The following is a 3,344-nucleotide window of genomic DNA, read 5'->3' as shown; positions in this document are numbered from 1 at the left end:
GCGCCGGGGGCTCTCCCCGGCGGACGCGCCGCCCAGCCCCTCGTTGCGCCGGTATCGATCACGGCGGGCCGGAACGAACCGCAACAGCAACTCTMTTATTCGGCGCCGGCCCATTGGCGGAGGCTAATGCGGAATTAGCTGCCGCGCGCGGGGCTGTCGGCATCGATTTCCCTGCCGGCTCGCTTGTTACGAAAGAATGGAGCTGTCTGCGCCGTAATTGAACAAGTTAACTCCTTGTCTCGGAAAATGTAAGCCCCTATTGATTGCCTACCGTAGTATGCACGAGGAGGGGAGTTATAATGGTATTTAATCGCTGTGGTGCTCGGAGGCCCCCCTCCTCTTCCTCCCCCCCCCCAGCGGCTGCCAAGAGGAGGCCCAAGGCTCCCCCGCCAGCGGCCGGATGACGGGCTCGCCGCACAGCCGGGGTGGCCAAGAGGGCCTTTCGACCCCGCCGGCGGCGGGACGGGCTCTCTGCGCGGCGGCTCTGAGTGGAGCCGGAGAGGGCAGGCGCCTCTGAAGCATGGGGTCGGTCTGGCTGCGCCTTGAAACATGGTTCAGAACACAGGGTTGAAGACGCCCGTGAACACCGAGTCCTGGCTGCAGGACTCCTCCGGGGTTGCGGCAGGGACAGCGTGTGCTGGCTTGGGAGCGGCGGGCATTTCCAGCCTCCTCCAGGTGAGGTTCTCCGTTTAAAGCCCGGAGGAAACCTTGGTTATTCTTGGTTTGTGTGTTGTTTTTTTTTTTTTTTTTTTTCTCTCCAGAATTTAATGCAATACCCAGCCATGGCCCACTACTGACTCTGACCGTGGCATGGTATTGCCTCATCCCTGCTGCAACCCAGCAAACGTGACAGCATCTCCTTGCCACTTGTATGTGATGTTCTTGGCTGATCTCATTGAACTTATTCTCGTGGACCTCTAAGCATTGCTGGAGTCAGAGTTGGCTGTTGTTTTTCCTGTTGATCAGTACAAATTCCTGGAGAGGAGCAGTTTGCTTTCCTTTACCTTATATTCCATCACATTTTCTTATCAGCTACCTTGGCTAGGTTTTTTGGAAGTGTCACTTGAGTTCCCTTTCACTTTCTTTCCAATCTTAATTTTTCATGATGCAGGCTTTATGAGGTCACATTTAATGGGAGTGCAAATGTGTGAATGAAGGCACCAGATTTGCTGGGATTTATGGCGTTTCAATTTTTTGCAGCCAGGAAGGAGTTAGAAGGGATCGTGCATCCCACAGATGGTTCTCTGCTTTCTGGAAAAAACATGCAAGGCTAGAGAGAGATCCCAAACAGAAGCAGAAGGGATTATGAGAAGGAGAGGGAAAGAACAAGCAGAAGAAAGCTGAGCATGAGGGAGGAGTTGCTCCAGATTATAGAATCTGAATCTGCAGCGGGCCTTGACTGAAGGAATCCGGTTGAAGGTAGTTAGATCTGTGCTGACTGAGGCAACCGAGCACATCACACAGTCCAGGCCATTCCTTCAGAAAACATGGACCGTCACTATAATTGCCAAGGTGAAGGAGATRTACTTGCTTTTATGATGGGTGAAAGCCACAGTTTTGCTGGCAGGTATTTGTTTCATCTAAAATTTGCATCAGAGTATTTTAAAGTCTACAAGCGAGCRTATACAAGGGTACGTGCTAGCCCAGGATGTTCTCTCACATCCTGCTGCCACCTTATCTTTACTGTGTTAAAATGAGACCTTGTGGRCTGCAAATGTGTATCTTAAAGTGAGGCCACGTGGCAGCCCATGCTGGTTTGGTAGCAAGAGCCACTACAGACAACGGCTTCCTTTGGCCATTTCCATAAACCTGTGGAAGAGGAAGCAAACGAGTTTGAGCATTGTGTCTTATGCAGCTCTCCACACCAAGGGAGCTTGGCAGCAGTTCCAAAGCGAGTTTGCCAGGACGGTTTGCATGGCTATGATGGGTGTAATATAAAAATAGTGGGGACTAAATCATAAGCAGGGCTGGAGGGGAAAGGGGAGTCATCTGTGTTCCTCTTTCACTCTTTCCTCYTCCAAGCAAGCTTCTTTGCTAAGAAAATAGCTGTATGTTCATTCACTCAGGATTTTTTTGAAAACTTGAGGCTGGAGCATGGGAGGAAGCGACAGCATGGAGCCCTTGCAGCGTGCCGGGCTGGCGGGTGGGAAAGCAGGAGGCAGGGCTTCTGCYGTGCTTCGAGCTAGGGCTCTGGTGCAGAAATAAGATCAACAAGAAATTTCAAACAGGCTGTTTAGTCTCACAGATTAAAACAAAAGCAACTTTAATTCCTCCTCGTTCCTAGAATTTAAAAGAACATAAATGAAATGCTACCAGAGATTCACGGAATCCTCTTGTGTATCCAGGCTGCCGTCCTGGGCGACGGAAAACRCTTCCGATTGGTAATCGTCTTGACGCTTTCCGTTAGACATAAYGTCTTTCCCAATAGAGAACGCTTCTGTATTTGTGCATTTTAATTTCTTTACGGAAAATTACTGGTTTCTGGGGAATATCGGTCTGCCCCATTTAAAGTCGCTGTCCCGTGTTTGTGGCTATTACTGTGCAGCCATGAAAAGTGTCGTTCTACGGATGCGGATTAATCTCTTCAGGATCCTTGACGTTTACGTGACAAAGCCTAGGGACAGTGTGCGTTTTGAAGACGTAGGCATACGGAGACAGTGTGAGCATGCAAATGTGCAAGGCTTTCTGATTTATTGCTGCTTGTGACTTGCGGGACTGATCTCACTCCATCTTCCTGCTGTCTCCTGTACGCCCAGTCTCTGGGGAGATAGATCGCTGGGAAACGTGCAGGCAACTCGGCGAGTCCCTGCTTCCATTTTTGCCTTCTGCTCAGATAAGGTATATCCCTAGTTTTTGGTCTAGCTGTTACAGTATTTACAGTGTTACAGTTTCCCAACAGAATGGGATGTGGTCCGTGGCTGGATTGCCAGTGCTACTACAGTGCAAATAATAAACAACAATAAATGGGAAAAGCCATTGAGGCTAGGACATGACCTCAGTGCAACTTAATAAATAATACATATAAAACCTGCCAATCAAAAAAGAAAAATCCATAGTGCGCAAGTATTCATTAGGGCTGCCAAGCAAATACCCAGGATGCTGTCCTTGCTCACACTAGTTTTACACATGTGCCACTCCATTGCCTGAATTCCAGTTGCAGCTTTGCACCAAGGCAAGGAAGGCAGAGAAAAGGAAGCTTTACAAATTAGGATTTTTCATAGTTTTTTTTTTTTTGTTACCATGGATTGCAAATGTATGTAAATGGCTATCACTGCGTACACAGAAAAGACCTGAAGTATGACGCTGTTATGGAGGAAAAATTGGGGGTGGGGGGTAAAAAAAAG

This window comes from Rhea americana, unplaced genomic scaffold, assembly GCF_003343005.1.
Source record: "Rhea americana isolate MKP2758 unplaced genomic scaffold, rheAme1 scaffold_20, whole genome shotgun sequence".
NCBI classification, from domain to species: Eukaryota; Metazoa; Chordata; class Aves; order Rheiformes; family Rheidae; genus Rhea; species Rhea americana.
The sequence above is the reverse complement of the archived record's forward strand: the minus strand, read 5'-3'. Positions refer to the sequence as shown.